The sequence below is a fragment of the Oryctolagus cuniculus genome, chromosome 9 (assembly GCF_964237555.1).
Source record: "Oryctolagus cuniculus chromosome 9, mOryCun1.1, whole genome shotgun sequence".
Classification (NCBI taxonomy): domain Eukaryota; kingdom Metazoa; phylum Chordata; class Mammalia; order Lagomorpha; family Leporidae; genus Oryctolagus; species Oryctolagus cuniculus.
The window spans coordinates 65,373,297-65,391,561 of record NC_091440.1 but is presented as its reverse complement, the minus strand read 5'-3'; the positions used below and the strand labels follow the sequence as shown (position 1 = coordinate 65,391,561).

Genomic DNA, 18,265 nt, shown 5'->3' with positions numbered 1-18,265 from the left:
CTGAGGTGATGTCTAGTGTTTCCCTTTTACAGACAAGGAAACCGAGGATTAGAGAAGAAAGAAACTGGCCTAGTTCCCCTGGGGAGCATGTGCTAGGGGTGGAGTTGGCATTCGAGTTTCCTGTCTCCACAGCTGTTTGAGAAAGGACTGGGGCAAAGACAGCTCCAACGTGCAGGTTCTCATCCACCCTACACGGAGGGGTGGAGCATTGCTTGAAGGGTCCTGTGCTCAGGGCTGCTGTATTTGGAAGGCACTGGCGAGTATGTGTTACACGTCGTTGATGCTACCAAAGGGTGCACATCAACTGCCAGGAAGTAATGCACTGATTTTTTTTTATTTTGAGGAAGAATGAGGTCATCTGAGTACCCACTGCAGCTTTGTTTGAGACTTGCTTTCTGCCCATCTTGGAAGTACAGGCTCCTTCCTGGTAAAGTATCTAGTAAAACAGAAACGTGATGCTCAAACGAAGTAATGAGTTGTAGCATATCAACATCCCTTCCATGGGATTTACTTGTGCACTGATTTTTTTGTGCCACTCTTGCTTGGCTGCTGGAAGGAAGGGGAGCTCTCGGTCTTTGCCATCAGAGCATCGCCCATGGGGAGGCATCAGGTCGCAGTGCTGTGTCCTCAGTGATGAATTGTCACAGCTGCAGTCTGCGCAGGATGGACGACTCCAGGAATGTGTTATCCTCAGGGAATGCAGGGTGAGGAGGGGTGAGCCTTCCCAAAGACACTGTGCTAACTTGACCTGGGGGGTTACTAGTGGTCAGGACTTTGGGATGAATCTCAGATCTGCCACTTCTGAACTCTGGGTGAGCTACTTTCCCTGTGCTCCGTTTGTAGAATAGAGATAAGTATGCAATTGAGGGGGAATGAGAAATGAAACGAAGCACCCAAAGGAAGGCCTATGATGAGCTGAGGCACAGTAAATGGTGATAATTAGGTCTAGGTGGATGAAAATGGAATCATACCATCTATAATCTGTATCTTTGAGTAAGTTATTCTCTGAGTCTCAGTTTACAATCTATAATATGAAGACTAGGATGATAGCTACTATTGTGTGTTGAATTAGCATCCCCCTAAAGGATATGTTAAAGTCCTGACTCAGGTACCTATGACCATGATCTGTTTGGAACTAGGGTCTTTGTAATTAAGTTAGGATGAGGTGAGAGAGAATTAGGAGGAGCCTTGATGCTGTGACTGGTGTCCCTATGAGAAGAGGCCGTTTGGACAGAGACACACAGAAGCCACAGAGGAGGATGGAGGGAGGGATGGGTGGTGCATCTGCGAGGCAAGGACCACCAAGGACTGCTGGCAGCACCAGGAACTACCAGAGAGGTGTGGAACAGAATCTTCTCAGCCTGCAGGAGCATCCACGCCTGCCCTAGCGCCTTGAGTTCAGACTTCTGATGTCCCGAATTATGAAAGAATAAATCCCTGATGTTTGAAGCCATAATTTGTACTAACCTATTATGGCAGCCCTAGGAAGTTTAATACACCTATTATTTGGCTTTGGTATAAGGGTTAAGTGACAATTAAGTAATGTGTGAAAGAACATCCCAGTTCCTGGCACACGAGAGACTTTACCAGGTTTTGGTTGGACTTCTAACCCTCAGGTGTCAAGACATCAAAAGATGATGATGACATAAGACACCTCTACTTATCTATAAACTTGTGGGTGTATATTTCAGGGAGACCTAAAGCACAGAGCAGGAACCACAGAGCACTGTACCTCTCTATTCTCAACTCCTACATGTTAGAGCTGTGGACCCTCCAGGTGTCAGGGGATGGCTTGAATCATGGTGGGGGGATGGGGGAATCTCACATAAAGAGGCAAGTGAGTCCCCCTCAGTTTTCACATGTAACAGAAATTCGAACTTTTCATTAAAAGCTTTTTGAAGGAGGCCTCGATTGGTGAACATTAAAAAGCTTCGCTGGTGCCCCCCTTCCTTCCCATTTCTTTTGTAGTCTGCAGGTGCTGGGTTTGGATGGGCACAAAACATTTTTGAAACTCACACAGAATTTTTTTCATAATACACATTTTCCATGAACTTTTGGAAGACCCCTCCTAGAAGACCATGGAGGCAGGCCAGCACCGCAGCTCAATAGGCTAATCCTCCGCCTGTGGCGCCAGCACCCTGGGTTCTAGTCCCGGTTGGGGCGCCGGAGTCTGTCCTGGTTGCCCCTCTTCCAGGCCAGCTCTCTGCTGTGGCCCGGGAGTGCAGTGGAGGATGCCCCAAGTGCTTGGGCCCTGCACCCCATGGGAGACCGGGAGAAGCACCTGACTCCTGCCTTCGGATCAGCGTGGTGCGCCGGCTGCAGCATGCTGGCTGCGGCGGCCACTGGAGAGTGAACCAATGGCAAAAGGAAGACCTTTCTCTCTGTCTCTCTCTCTCACTGTCCACTCTGCCTGTAAAAAAATAAATAAATAAATAAAAAATAATTAAAAAAAAAAAAGACCATGGAGGCAGGAACGCAGCAGGAAGTGGTAAGAAAGGGCAGCCCACGAAGAGGGAAGGCTGGAGGCATAGGCAGAGCCCTGCAAAAGTTCAGGAGAAAGCACATCGGCTTCGTTTGTGTGCTTTCTCTCTTCCATTCTGAGTCTGTGTGGCTGGTAGAGCTGCTCCTCCGTGGGTGAGGATGCTCGAGACTCATTCTCTTGGCTTTGTTTGTTTCCTTTTCTCATTCGTATTTGCAGTTTTCAAATGCGTGCAGTCTGCCTGTCACGGCAGCTCTTGTGAAAGTACTATTTTAGTTTCTAGTGAAGTGAAAAAGGGAACTATGACATCATTTATGTAAAGATGGAGATCCTTACATGTTCGCACTGAGGAAGCATGCCTAGCGAGGATGCCGACACGCCAGCCAGTGCAGTTCACCACTTCGTTCCGCTTTGATAATGACCTTGGGAAGCCTGGTGAGGGGTGGGCATTTGGCTCAGCGGTTAAGACACAGCGTGGGGTGTTCACATCCCACCATCAGAGGGTCCTGGCTCCATCCCTGATTCCGGTTTCCTGCTAATGTGCAGGAGGTGGCTCAAATACTTGGGGCCCTCCACTATTGTGGGAGACTTGGATTGAGTTCCCAGCTCCCAGCATTCACCTGGCCTCGTCCAAGCTGTCGCAGGCTTTGGGGGAGTGAACCAGTAGATGGAAGCTTGCTCACTTACTCTCGCTCTCGCTCTTGCTTTCTCTCTACGCCTTTCAATTAAACAAGTAACAATTTCATAAAAAAATAAGGCTAGTGCCCGCGGGTCTTCCTCTGTGGGATCTGGCTGGAGCTAAAGCAGCTCCCAGACTTATACACCTGCAGGCAGGGACTGAGGTCCCGCACTCTTCCCTGACATGCCCACAACGTTCCTTTCAGCAAGAGGCAGCAGCTGGGGTTGAGGGACGCAGATCACCCACCTGGCATCCAGAGTCGCAGGCCAGCACAGCAGCTTCCCACCCACGTCCTTTCCTGGTCACCCCAGACAGAAGCACAGAAGCTTCGCGAGGCTCCCCCTGCCAGCCTTGGCCTCAGTGCCTTGTTGCCACCAGCAGGCCCGTTCACTGAAAGAAACACAAACGTGAAAAATGCATTGGTGGAGTCGCTCAGGAGGCTGTTCACTGAGCAGGTACACGAGGTGCCTCGGGGCAGGGCTTGACTGTAAGTTGTAATTATGCAGATCTGAGCTCCGTCTCCTGCACGCTGCTCCTCTCAGCCCCCAGATGTGTAAAAACCAGAGCACGCTGCCTCTGAAGGCTCTGGTGAACAGCTTCTCTGTTGCTATACAACAGGAAGTGGCTTGTTCATAGCTGTTGGACCATCACATCAGGTTAATATCTGCTGGCTTAACTGTGGGCCTGTAAGAACACCAAGAAGAAAGATGTGCCTACAGCTGGTAGCATCAGCCAGTCTCTGGCTCCTGCCCACTTCATGCACTCACAGTTAAGGTGCAAATCCCAGCCTATTTTGTACATACGTGGATCAAGGTGGCTGAAGAGTAGCCAATGAAACACAAGTGAAAGGGATGTGCATGCCTTCCACTGGGGCCTTAAAGCATTTGGTTGGGGTGGGTGTTTGGTCTAGTGGTTAAAATGCCAGTTATGACATTTGCCTTCTCTATCAAGAGTACCTGGGTTCAATGCCTGGCTCTAAAAGTTTAGCTTTTTCTAGTGCCTTCCTAAGTAGTTGCGGCTCAAATCATTGGGTTCCTGCCACCCACCTGGGAGATCTGCATTGAGTTCCTGGCTCTTGGCTTTGGCCCAGCCCAGCACCAGCCATTATGGGCATTTGGGGAGTGAACCAGTGGATGGAAACTCTCTCTCTCTCTTTCTCTCTCTTTCTCTCCCTCTCCCCTCCCCTCCCCTCCCTTCCTCCTTCTCTGTCTCCCTTATTCCCTCCCTTTATAGTTAGAGATGATCAACTGTGTTTCTGTTTTTTTTTTTTCTCTCTCTCTCTGTTTCTCTGCCTCAAGGAAAGGAAGAAAGTCCTGTCTGATGTTCCCCTGCTCATAATTTCTCTCTGCCCATCTGGGAGCAAAGACTATGTGATGGGAGAGCCACATGATAGAAAAAGCCCAGCTTTTTCTGAAAACAGAATTACACGTGAGCGTGGTACCTGCATGAGACACTGCACAAGGGGCCAGCGCAGCGGCTCACTAGGCTAATCCTACGCCTAGCGGTACCGGCACCCTGGGTTCTAGTCCCGGTCAGGGCGCCGGATTCTGTCCCGCTTGCCCCTCTTCCAGGCCAGCTCTCTGCTGTGGCCAGGGAGTGCAGTGGAGGATGGCCCAAGTCCTTGGGCCCTGCACCCCATGGGAGACCAGGATAAGTACCTGACTCCTGCCTTCAGATCAGCGCGGTGCACCAGCCGCAGCGTGCCAGCCATGGTGGCCATTGGAGGTGAGCCAATGGCAAAAGGAAAACCTTTCTCTCTGTCTCTCTCTCTCTCACTATCCACTCTGCCTGTCAGAAAATAAATAAATAAATAAATAAATAAATAAATAAACAAACAAAGTTTATCGCTCCTAGTTCTAGAGGCTGCAAAGTTCAAGATCAAGGCCGAAGATTTGGTGTCTGTGAGAGCACCCCCCCCCCCCCCAGCTCACCTATGGCATCTTAGCTGTGCCCCAACATGGTAGATTGGGTGAGCCCTCTGTCAGGCCTCTTTTATAAGGACACTAATCCTGTTGTTGAGGGCTCCACCTCCCTGACCAAGGCCACACCCCCTAGGGGGACTAGGGGATTAGAGGTTAGGATTTCAATAAAAGAATTTTGAGGATCCATAAAACTTCAGTGCATAGAAGACATTCTGACAGCAAAAGTGATTCTATGGCTTCTAAGCTATCCACTATTATCTGGAACTCCTTACATTTAAAAACAGAACAATAAAGAGGGCAAACAGTTCTTTTCCCTCACATTCATCTCCAGGTCCAACTGCATGCTCACATCAACATCTTTGCAAAAACAGCTTTTAATTTTTGTCTTCATGTCTGTGTGTATTTTCTCTTTTACCTCCCCCAATAGAGTTTATTCCACTCACCCCACCAAAACTGTCAAGGCCACTAACAAATTTCACTATCTTCATCTTTACCCCACTGGAACACCTGCCAAGGTTGCCTGCAATCTCCTTAGGAAAAAAAAAAAACTATGATCAAACTTAATTATAAAAATATAAAATCATAAATTAAAAGCTAGACTAGCCGGCGCCGCGGTTCAATAGGCTAATCTTCTGCCTGCGGCGCTTTGGCCATCGGAGGGTGAACCAATGGCAAAAGGAAGACCTTTCTCTCTGTCTCTCTCTCTCTGTCCACTCTGTCTGTCCAAAAAAAAAAAAAAAAAAAAGATGATGGTTCCATTTCTGCTGTCCATGCCCACAGGTGAGAAGTCAGGTTAGCTCTTGGGGACCACCTCAACCCCGTCTTGATTGGGTCTGTTGACGGAGGCACTCTCTGGTCCCAGAGGCTCCTGAATTTCTTGGTTATTTTTACTAAATGTCATGTGGGCGAAAGTGAGCAGCACTGGCCTTGGCTGCATCCATTCAGTTTCCCCCGCCCCTGAAGGCTCTGGGACCACTGGAACATCCTGACTTTGCGATCCCTCTCCTTCCTCCCCAGGCCACTCCTTCCTCATCTCCTGTGCAGGTTCTCTTTTTGCTTCTCTGTTGATTTCCAAATAAAGATAAGATGCCAGGGCTCGGTTTTAATAGTGCTTTTTCTTCTTTCTTTTGCTAATCTTATCCAGTGAAATAGCATTAAATGACTCCCAAATTTTCGCACAACTCCAGAGTTATGTAACCTACAGAAGACTGGAGTTATACAGTTCTCCCTCGGTATCTCCAGGGGGATTAGTTCCAGGATAGCCAAAAATCTGTGGATGTTCAAGTCTCTTATATAAAATGGCCTAATATTTGCATATAACCATACATATCCTCCTGTATAATTTAAATCATTTCTAGATTAATTATAATACCTAATGTTATGAATTGAACAGAAGTGGGCTATCTAAACTCATGCAGATATTTAAACTCTGAAGTCTTATGTTGTCGACTAATGGATTAAGAGTGAAGATTTGATCGAATTGTGACCTGGGGTGTGGGTCTGCTGGGAAGTCTGGATGACTGGGGGCTTGCCCTCGGAAGTGGCTCCTGCAAGTGGGTTGGTTATCTGAGCAGAGTTCAGCCTTGCTTCTCACTCTGCTTCCTGGCTCACCACTGTTGACAATTCCTCCATACCCACTCCACCATGGCCAGCCTCCGCAGACGCCTCCACTAATAGGCCCACCTGATCCTGAACTGTGCCCTCCAAAGTGTAGGCCAACACACACCTCTTCCTTCCCAAGAAGCTCCGAATATACAGGGAGCTTCTCTCTCTCTCTCTCTCTCTCTCTCCGTCTCCCTCTCCCTCTCCCTCTCCCTCTCTCTCTTTAAAGATTTATTTATTTGAAAGGCAGAGAGAGAGAGAGTCCACTGGTTCACTCCCCAAATGGCCACCAGTGGCCAGAGCTGCGCTGATCTGAAGCCAGGAGCCAGGAGCTTCTTCCAGGTCTCCCACATGGGTGCAGGGGCCCAAGGACTTGGGCCATCTTCTACTGATTTCCCAGGCCACAACAGAGAGCTGGATCAGAAGTGGAGCAGCCGGGATTCAAACCACCACCCATATGGAATGCTGGCACTGCAGGCGGCAGCTTTGTCCACTCTGCCACAGTGCCGGCCCCAGGAGCTACTCTCAATGATTGTGGCCAACTGGGGGTGCTGATAATACGTGGATTTGCACAGAGCTCTGCTGGTACAGGAAAAATAACCTTGATTTTCTTGTCCCCATTATCTGTCTTCTGAGTCTCTTGTTTAATCTGAGTTTCTTGAGTAATTATCATGTACCCAGCAATTTACCAGAGACTCTGGACTGCTGAGTTGAAGTCAGTTTAAAGATCTATCATGGAGCATCAGCCTTGCTGTAGGCTTTGGAGCACAAGTGTGAAGCAGACCTGTGCCTGCTCTAGAGAAACCCACAGCCTGCAAGACTGATGGTCTCCTAATCAATCCATTAATCTAATCAACCACCTTCTGAGTCCAGGTCCTCTTCAGTCTCCTGTTCAGTTTATATTTTTATTTTTTAAAGCTTTATTTATTTGAAAATCAGAGAGAGAGAGAGATAAAGAGAGATCTTCCATCTGCTGGCTCACTCCCCAGATGGCTGCAATGGCCAGGACTAGGCCAGATGGAAGCCAGAAGCTTCTTCCGGGTCCCCACAGGCCATTTTCTGCTGCTTTCCCAGGCCATTAGCCGGGAGCTGGATTGGAAGTGGAGCACAGGGACACAGACCTGCACCTATATGGGCTGCCGGCATCACGGGGGGCAGCTCTACCCGCTATGCTGCAGTGCCATCCCCTCCTGTCCTAAAGCATGACCTATAAAAATGCTCCAGTTAGTAGCTCTTCCTCACACCATGGGAGTGGGTGAGGCTGTGCACCGCAAACACTATGAAACCCTCTCATTCTCTCTCCAAGTAGTCCTAGGGTCTTGGACAAGTTTCCCCCAGGGGTATCCTAGGCAATACCCTCCATATACACTTTAAATATAAACACAGGCAGAATTTGTTGCCTTTTTTTTTTTTTTAACCAAACCTGATTCCAATGAGGTTGACTTCCTCTATTAACCACCTCCACTCCTCCCTATCCTGAAGTTGCTAACCAGTAATACTGTGTCTGTGCTGCAGCGCCCAGGTGGCCAACGAGCAGGGCGGGTCCTCCATGGCCCCTGCCAGGCCCCTGCCTCTGACCCCTCCAGCCTGCCGGGTCTACGTAGGATTTCAGCACCTCTGCAGCCACCCAGCTCCGAGTCCCTGCAGAGGAGAAAGCCAGTTAGAAAAGCGAGGCAGGGACAAAACAGTGCCGTCAGTCAAGGTGTGTGCACTCCTCTTCCAGTTTTCAACATTGTCCTATTTATAGCTCCTCACACTTTCCGTCCTTGGAGTTTATATTTTAAAAATAATTCCTTAATTGTTGTTTTTGAGCAGCATTTACTGTTGCTTTATTTATTAATTTAAGAGGGAGAGAGGGAGAAGGGGAGAGAGACAGAGAGGGGGAGAAAGAGAGAGAGAGAGAGAAAGAGAAAGAGAGAGAGAAAGAGAGAGTTATCCTCTATCTACTGATTCACTCACTATTGGCTGCAATGGTCTGACTGTGTCTCAAGGAGCCTGGATCACAGCCCAGGTCTGCACACTGGGTGGCAAGTGCCCAATTACTGGAGCCATCACCACTGCCTCCCAGGGTCTGCAGCAGCAGGAGGTTGGAGGCAGGAGCCTGAAACTAACCCCGGCACTCTGCCGTGAGCTGCAGGCGTCTTCATCAACATCTTATCTGCTGGGCCAAACACTCGCTCCTTCCTATTGCTTTGGATGGCCTTCATTGGCATGAGAAGTAAATGTGTGCGCAACTGCCGTCTTTGTAGCAAGTTCAAGTTTACACTCTTTCTTTATATATATATATAATTATATATAATATAATTATATATCATAAAATTATATATAATTATATATTATAATTATATAATATATAACTATAATTATATAATATATAACTATATATAATTTTTTCAGGATATGCATTTTCCATGCCTTTTTTTTTTAAAGACTTGGTTATTTATTTGAAAGGCAGAGTTACAGAGAGGCAGAGGCAGAGAAAGGTCTTCCATCCGCTGGTTCACTCCCCAATGGCCACAACAGCCAGAGCTGGGCCGATCTGAAGCCAGGAGCTTAGGCCCCTGCTGGGCCCCAGTGCTTAGGCCCCTGCACCTGTGTGGGAGCCCCGGAAGAAGCTGCTGGCTCCTGGCTTTGGGTCAGCGCAGCTCCAGCCATTGCGGCCAATTGGGGAGTGAACCATCAGATGGAAGACATTTCTCTCTCTCTGTGTCTCTCTCTGTGTAACTCTGACTTTCAAATAAATAAATAAATCTTTAAAAAAAAAAAAAAGCAAGTTATCTCTGGTAATGGCATATGTGATGGAGGTAGGGCTGTCGCAGAAAAGCCGCTTTGAGGCTATGGTTCACAGAAGCCTACAGCAGAAAGGAATGTGGGGAGCCTGCGCTCACTGGGAGCAGCACTGCATGCTGGGGGCAGTGCATTCTGAGGTCAGCAGGTGAAAAACTGCTCTCTAGAAAGCTGTCCTTCAAAACCTCTTAATAGCCACATAGAGACGAACGAAGAGACCTGGTAAGGCCAATAAACCAAGGTTGTACTTGACTTTGTTTAGGATGCTGATATAGCAGTGAACAGCAGAGGACGTAGTTGTTCAATGAAGAATATTCATCTGCAGACGGCGCTTTCCCACTCAGGTGACACTGTGCACACTACGGACTCCTGCAAGGACAGAGAACACGGAGGCAACCACAGTCCCTTGTTTGCTGTCTCCCGGCAGGGCTGGCTTTTCCCCCTGATTCTTCCTTAAGGCTCTTGGATTTTGATTTTTCTAACTTGGCTCTTCTGGAAGTCCTGATATCCTTTCGAGAAATCCCTTTTCTACTTAAAGCACTCTCGGCTATAAACCTCGACAGACAGACGAGGGAACTGTCCTGGAGTCTGGCCCTGGTTCATAGTCACCAGCATAACAAACACGCCACATGACGCAGACCTGTGTGTGTGCTGTGTGAGTGTAGACCCATGAGTTGACTCTGCTCTGCAGGCGAGGGCTGGGACTTGAGCTTCTCTCGCTACAGTTGGTACTGAGATTCACAGTCCCTACCCAGAGGAAGTGGGCAGAGTGTCGAGAAGGAAGTGGGGAGGAGGAAACCCAGTGGAGGAGAGGGGTGTGGCCCTCACCCATTGGCACCTGGCCCCAGCCCAGGCAGTGTTGATCTATGGGGACTTTCATCCAACTTAACCTCAGCTCTGTTCTGCTGAGGGCAAAAGCCTATTTTTCCTTCTTGAAAAAGTACTTTTGCATGGACTGTGTGTTCACTGTTTTAGTTGACATTGCAGGAGCTTCTGCTAAGCTTCTGGTTGGAATTCCAGAGCTGAAACTAAGCACTGTACTATCACAACTCGGAAGAAAACTCAAGGGGAAAGCTTCCCTCATTATCAGCCTTCCCTGTGACTCTTACTTAGTGTCCCTGGCCAACTCCTCTCCTCATAATCTCTCCACCTTACTATTTCTGTACTTTGATACATTAACACCGTTAGAGAGCTGGCTCTGAGGATCAGTCTGTGTCACTTTTAAGGGTGTATGTAATATTTCTGAGCTGTTTTAATTCACGCTACGCCTGACACCAAGTGCAGGGGTCGGGGAGGGTTTCCATATCAACCTATTTTCCAGCTCTTGGGACACCAGCTGGGTGTCCGCTGATTCACTCTGGCTCAGACACTCCCCAGAGCCAGTTTCAGCCCCCACAGGTTCAAGGGCTCAGTCCCACAGGCCTGACCTCACTGCAGAAGCCGGGCACAAGGGTTGGGCAGCCAGCTTATAATTCTTGCTTCTGTCCAGTGTGGCTACACAACTGGGGTTCTCACAATTCCTCCAATTTTAGGTTCAATGATTTGCCCAAATGGCTCCCGGAACTCAGGAAAGCACTTCACTCACATGGCTCCGTTCCTTCTAAAGGACATAAGTCAGGACCATCGAAATGGAGGAGATGCCTGGGGCTGGAGGGTAGAGCTTCGCTGGGTGCACCACCTTCTCAGCACTCCACATGTTCACCACGCCAAGCTCTCCAAACCCTGCTGGATTGCTCTGTCCACTTTGGTATTCTCCCAATTTCTACAAGGCATTAAACTCCTATCCCATTACACACTGTTCCCTGTGCTCCCCTCGTCAGACGCTGGGCTGCCTCCTAACCTCAGAACTTGGCTCAGCTGCCTGGAGCAGCTGCCCTGACCTCACCTGCCCATCTCAGTGGGACTCCTTGTTGCATGGCTCTTATTTGACATGGGTTATTTTCATCATAGTATTAAGCATGGTGACCATTATCTTGTACCCATCTGACCATGCTGCCCCTTGAGCAGCCTTTAAACTGAGAGCATGCATATTTCATTCTGTTTTAGCATAATCTTGCAATACAGCTACTCAGTACATATTAAGTGAATGAATCTTTGATTAAAATTTTTAAAAAAGGATACATCAACCAGTTCAGGGTAAGAAGTATGGGTGGTTAGCCTGGTGGCAAAGATGCCAGCTAAGATGCCCACATCCCATGCTGCAGTGCCTGGGTTTGATATCCAGCTCCCGACATCAGCTTCTTACCAGTGCACATCCTGAGAGGCAACAGTGATGACTCAAGTAGTTGGATCCCTGTGATGCTGAGTTCTGGCCCAGCCCTCTATGCTGTGGGCATTTGAAGAGTGAATCACAGGACGGGAGTTCTCTCTCTGCCAAATAAAGAAATATTTTGAAAAGTTTATGGAAAAATGAAATCAATGTTAAGTTCATTTGGAACAAAGAATTTGGAAACCCATGTGTACTTTTTAAATTATACGCATTGTTCATGAACTTTAAAAAGACCCCTTGCAAGTCAAATCAGGGTGAAAACAAAATAAGAGGAGGAAACATACCATCGATTCAGGGAAGAAATACAAACAGGATTCTTCATGTTTTCACAAGGAAATAAAAGTCTGGCCTTGAACTTTCTTATGGCAAATACAAAGAGTGGTACACTCAGTGATGCGGTTCAGGCTCTGCGATAGGATCCGACCTTTTTAGGAGAGGCACAATGTTTCCCAGAATTCACCCCTGAGAGATATTTCTCCTCGGAGTCAATGAGAACATCAGAGAATCCCAAATCAGTGGACTAGAAGTTGACAAAACAACACGGTACTGGAAAAAAACAGCTGACACATGGACCAGCAGAACAGCATGGAGCCAGAAATGAATTCATACACCTTCAGCCAGCTGATCTTCAACAAAGGTGCCAAAACACACACTGGAGACAGAACAGTCTCTTCAATAAACACTGCTGAGAATTTTAAAATTTACTTTATGTGAGTGAACTTGAACATCTTTTCATTGTTTATAGCCCTTGACTATTTTTCTGCTGAATGATGGTATGTGTACTTTTTGTGTGTTGAACTCTTTATTCAGTAGAGCATTAAGCCTCTGGCATTCATGTAAATTAACAATATGTCATTTCAAAAATAATAAAATAGCAGGTTAAAACAGGATTTCAGGAAATAAGAAAATAAATAGTGCTGAGAAAATTCAACAACCATGTGCATCTCTCACCATATACAAAAATCAACTCAAGATGATGAAATGCAGCATGGACGTTCGATGCTGCTTGGGAGGCCTGATTCTGATATTGGAGTACCTGGGTTCAAGCTGCAGCTTCATTTCTGATTCCTGCTGTCACATACTCTGGGAGGCAGTAGGGGATGGCGCAGGTATTTGCATCCTCGCCACTCACCTGGGGAACCCCGAGAGCTCCAGCTGCTGATTTCTGTTGGGCACAGCCCTGGCTGTGGCAGGCATGTAGGGAGTGAATCAGCAGATGGAGATACCTTTTAAACAAACAAACAAATAAATCTTAAAAAATAAAGACTTAAATGTAAGTTCCATAATTATGAAATTATTAGGAGAAAATATAGGAGAAATGCTTAAGGACGTTGATCTCGGCAAAGATTTTTTTTGAATAAGATCCCCAAAGCACAGGCAACAAAATAAAAAAAACAGAAAGCTAAGGAGCTTCTGCACAGCAAAGGAAACAAACACCAGAATGAAGAAACAAGTAGCAGAACGGGAGACAATATTAGCAAACTAACCAATCCAACAAGGAACTAAAATCCAGAATTTATGAGGAACTCAAACAACCCAACAATATAAAACAAATAATCCAGTTTAAAAATAGGGAAATGACCTGAACAGATATTTCTCAGAAGAGGATATACAAATGGCCAACAAACAAATGAAAATTGCTCAACATCACTAATCATTAGGGAAACGCAAAATAAAACCGCAATGATGTATCATGTCACCCCAACTAGAATGGTAATAGTGACAGACAAAAAAAATTACAAATGCTGGTGAGGGTACAAAGAAAGGAATGCAAATTAGTGCAGCCACTGTGGAACACAGTATGGAAATTTCTCAAAAAAACTAAAATCAAACTATCATACGACCCAGCAAACTCACTACTGGGTATGTAAGTATCCAAAGGAACTGAACTCAGTATATCAAATGTACCTGCTCAGTGGTATTGACTGCAGCACTATTCACAGTAGTGAAGATACGGAATCAACCACGGTGCCCAGTGATGGATGAGTTACTTGATAAAGAAGTAAGGCACATATACATGAGGGAATATTATTCAGCCATGAAAGAAGGAACTGGAGGGTGTTATGTTAGCTGAGATAAGCCAAGCACAGAAAGACAAGTGCTGTGCGACACCACTCATAGGTGGAGTTTTAATAGTTGATCTCATCCGGCCTCCTGCTAATGCAGCTTAGAGGGCAGGGGCCCTCCACGTGGGAGATCTGGTTATAGATCCTGGCTCCTGGCCTCAGCCTGGCCCAGAGCCAGGCCATTGCAGCACTCTCTTTGGAGTGAACCTCCCTGTCTCTCCTCTCTGTCGCTCTGTTTTACAAATAATACATAAATAAATCTCTTAAAGTATAAGTTGGACTCATAGAAGTAAGTAGAATAGTGGATATCAGAGACCAGAAAGGCTAAACAAAAGGAGACGCACAGGGAAGTTGGACAAGGGCTATGAAAACACGGTTACATGGGAGAATAAGCCGCAGTGTTCTGCAGAGCGGTGGGTGATTACGGTTTGCAACTTTTTTAAAATAAAGTTTTATTTATTTGAGAGAGTGAGAGAGAGAGTGAGACGGGGGGTGGGGAGAGAGAGAGAGAGGAAATCTTCATCCACTGGCTTACTCCCCAGATAGCCTCATGGCTAGGGCTGAGCTAGGCTGAAGTCAGGAGCCAGGAGCTTCTTCCAGGTCTCCCACATGGGTGCACGTGCAGGGGTCCACGCACTTGGGCCATCTCCTGCTTTTCACAGGCCATTGGCAGAGAGCTGGATCAGAAGTGGAGCAGCTGGGACATGAACTGGTGCTCATACGGGATGCAGGCATCGCAAGCGCTAGTTTAACCCACTATGCGATGCGGCAGCCCCTGTTTACAACTTTTTTAAAAAGTAACTAAAAATAGAGGAATTTGAAGGTTCCAAACATAAAGAAATGATAAATATTTAGGGAGATGGAGATGCTAATTACTCTGATTTGATCAAATATTGACTCTTGCAGGCATTTGGGAGTCAAAGCAAGTTCTCTCTCTCTCTCTCCCCCCTCCTCCCCTGGCCATATCCCTCCCTCTCAAATAAATTAAATATATACATCAGATATTTATATTTTTAAGATTTATTTATTTTAATTAAAAGGTGGCATTACAGAGAGGGAAAGGGAGAGGCAGAGAGAGAGAGAGAGATCTTTCATCCACTGATTCACTCCCCAAATGGCTGCAACAGCTGGAGCTGGGCCCAGAGCCAGGAACTTCTGGGTCTCTCACGCAGGTACACAGACCCAAGGACTTGGACCATCTTCCACTGCTTTCCAAGACCACAGCAGAGAGCTGGACTGGAAGTGGAGCAGCCAGGACTAGAACCAGCACCCACATGGGATGCCAGGACTGCAGGCAGCAGCTTAACTCACTATGTCACAGCACCAGACCCAATTAAATATATATTTTTTAAAAAATGCAACTTCTTTGTAAGCCTCTTCAATTAGGATAATATTTTTAAAGATTTATTTATTTATTTGAAAGCAGAGTTAGAGAGAGAGAGAGAGAGAGAGGACCCTAGAGAGTGCGATCTTTCATCCACTAGTTTGCTCCCTAAATGGCCTCAATGGCCAGAGCTGGGCCAGTCCAAAGCCAGGGTCCAGGCGCTTCTTCCCATTATCCCACATGGGTGCAGGGGCCCAAGGACTTGGCCATTCCTCTGTTGCTTTGCCAGGCACATTATCAGGGAGCTGGACCAGAAGTGGAGCAGCCGGGACTCGAACTGGCACCCATGTGGGATGCTGCTGCGGTAGCAGTTTTACCCGCTACACCACAGCGCTGGCCCCAGGATAATATGTATTTGTTCTTTGTTTTAATTTTTTTCTAAATGGAGAGGTAACGAGTTATTATTATTATTATTATTTTTGACAGGCAGAGTGGACAGTGAGAGAGAGAGACATAGAGAAAGGTCTTCCTTTTGCCGTTGGTTCACCCTCCAATGACCGGCGCGGCCGGTGCGCTGCAGCCGGCACACCGCACTTATTTTTGATTATAAAAGTTACTCATGTTCACTCTAAAAATCTATGGCATCTGAAATGTATACCTATTTTGTTATGTATTCTTGTATACTTATCTTTCAAAAGTATTATATTACAAATTCTGTTTTGTAAACTACTTTTTTTTAAAAAAAAAGATTTATTTATTTATTTGAAAGACAGAGTTAGAGAGGTAGAGACAGAGAGAAAGGTCTTCCATCCGCTGGTCCATTCCCCAGATGGCCGCAACAGCTGGAGCTGCACCAATCCGAAGCCAGGAGCCAGGAGCTTCTTCCGGGTTTCCCACATGGGTGCAGGGGCCCAAGGACTTGGGCCATCTTTCACTGCTTTCCCAGGCCATAGCAGAGAGCTGGATTGGAAGTGGAGCAGCTGGGACTAGAACCGGTACCCATATGGGATGCCGGCTCTTCAGGCCAGGGTGTTAACCCACTGTGCCACAGCGCCGGCCCCTTGTAAACTACTTTTTTCACTCAATATTTCTGAATATCTTTGCATGCAAATCCCCACAGACCTACACAATTATTTTAATGCCTGTGTACTATCGTATTCCACGGCTCTACCACAATGCATTTAGCTGTTTTCCTTCTAAAGGTTTTGCTATTATAAATTCACTAGGGTCAATTCTCGTGTATCTTTACTTTTATTTATGGATCTAATTGTGTGGTAAGGGTGAATGTCCTCCCTTTTTCTTTCCCCCCTGCCTTCCTTCTTGTGTTTATTTCTAGTTGCTCCTTTGGCATCAGCTTGCACATTTTCCTTAAGCTAAATTCTGGGAAAAGGAACTGCTAGGTCAGACTGTGAATATAATTCATGTTTTTATAAGTTTTGCCAAACTGCACTCCCCGAATGATGACTCAATTCAGACACGCTCTGGCTGGGCATGAGAATGTCCATTTCTCAGCAATGTCCCAAACACCATTTCTCTTCATTTTGTTTACAGCTTTATTGAAGTATAACTGAAATATACTAAACCATATGCATTTATTTTCTTTATATCTTTGCCTGTAAGTGGAACATGATGTGTTATTGACTTAATTCAAATTTCTTTAAAATTTTGATTATTATTATTTCTTTGAGGTGGAGGGAGAGACAGTGAGCTACCATCCACTAGCTCACACACACACACACCCCCACCCAGGGTTTGCAACAGTCCCCCTAGCTATAGCCAAAACCTGGAGGGAGGAACTCAGCCCAGGTCTCCCATGTGGTTGCAGGCAAAAATCACTTGTTCCTGCACCAGCAGGAAGCTCCAGTCGGGAGCCAGGGGCAGGGTCCAACACAGATCTCTGAAATACGGCGTGAGTTTCTGAATCCATGCCTTAACTGCGGGCTAAATGCCTGCCCCTTGTTATTTCCTTCCATCACAAGACTGAGTTTCTTAGCGTTATGTTTGTAGAACTCTATTTTGAATGTTGCCTGTCCAGTTACCCATTTCCAGTTCATTTCTAGTCTTTTTCTGAAAGATTCATGAGCATTCCCTAGGACTGAAGCGCAGAGTTGCCTTGGCCATCAAGGTCAAGGTTAAAATGTCAAGTTGTTCCTCAGCTGCCTGGCTGACATCTGCTGCAGGTCCTTCCCTGTCCGACAGGTGGCGTCACGAACCGCAGATGAGTAAGTAAGGGTCCAAAGAGGAAAAATGACCCCAGCTGGGTGGAGAGCTGGTCTTGTTCACTGGGTCAGCTGGGGAAAGCAGACTCAGTCGGACACACACGCGCACACACACACACACACACACACAGATTCACCCGCACGCCTGGTTGGTTGTCGATTGGCTGACTGAGAGGAACGGGCTTACCGGATCGCCGGGCCAGTGAGGCAAATCTGAACTCTGCAGAACAGGCTAGGTCGGAGCTGCCGCGGCCATCTGCAGGCAGAATTGCTTCTTCTCCGGGAAACCTCGGGTTTGCTCTTCGAGCATGGATCGTGCCCACCAGACGATGGAAGACCGTCTCCTTTACTTAATGCCAGCTGAGTGTAGCTGAGAATCAGGTCGACAAAATCCCCCCATAGACAGACCTACGCTAGCGACTGATTAACAGGGCGCGCCAGCCCCAGCCACCCTGACCGGGGGTCACCCGTGCACTCAGGGGCGGGCTTCTCGGAGGGGCAGGCACCTGGGGCGGGGAGAGAGGAGGCCGCAGGGCTCCCCAGCTCAAGCCAGGGGCAGCCATGGATCTGCACCCCGCTGGGCAGATGCTGAAGGCTCGTGAAGTCGCCGCAGGGGCTTTGTGGCTCACTCATTGCTATCTGGCCAGAGCAGAAACGCTATAGAGTGTTAGCAACGGCCCCGCCCTGCCGCAGGGGGATGTTGTGAGGGTGAAATGCGAGACGTGGGGGAGGTTAGGAGACCGGCACCTGGCACTGGGTCACCTTGCAGCGACATCTGAACTGGGGGGGTGTCTGTGCTCGTGGTGCGTGGCGGTAGGTGTCAGATCTGACCACAGGAGGGCGCTGTCGACACAGTCTTGCCCCGAAAGGTTTTTTTTTTTTTTTTTTTTTTTTTTTTTTTTTTTTTTGACAGGCAGA

The 18,265-nt window shown here is 47.2% G+C and overlaps 1 long non-coding RNA gene across 1 annotated transcript; it reads right to left on the bottom strand.

The window, feature by feature from the left end:
* Positions 1-11,547: 11,547 nt before the first annotated feature.
* LOC108177015 (uncharacterized) lies at positions 11,548-18,056 on the bottom strand. Its single transcript, XR_007920980.2, has 4 exons — positions 17,535-18,056; positions 12,871-12,964; positions 12,023-12,284; positions 11,548-11,839 (listed from the first exon to the last, which is right to left on the bottom strand). It is a non-coding gene; the product is annotated as an uncharacterized lncRNA (long non-coding RNA).
* Between the last annotated feature and the right edge of the window lie 209 nt (positions 18,057-18,265).